We start from the raw sequence: 205 nt of genomic DNA, 5'->3' as shown, positions 1-205 counted from the left end.
CACAGCAGCGTGCCTGAAACTAGGTGATCTTTAAGGTCCTTTTCAACCCAGGCATTCTACGATTCTGTGATCTCTTTCTCCCTCCGATCTCTCTGATCTCTTTTCCGGGATTGCGTTTTCAGGATTGTTAGCCTGGAATGGGCTGGGCCTTGGTCATCAGGTAGTGAGCTGTTGCCCTGTGTATCAATCATTTGTATATTTGTAT

This window comes from Pterocles gutturalis, unplaced genomic scaffold (genome assembly GCF_000699245.1).
Source record: "Pterocles gutturalis isolate BGI_N339 unplaced genomic scaffold, ASM69924v1 scaffold14236, whole genome shotgun sequence".
NCBI classification, from domain to species: Eukaryota; Metazoa; Chordata; class Aves; order Pterocliformes; family Pteroclidae; genus Pterocles; species Pterocles gutturalis.
The sequence above is the reverse complement of the archived record's forward strand: the minus strand, read 5'-3'. Positions refer to the sequence as shown.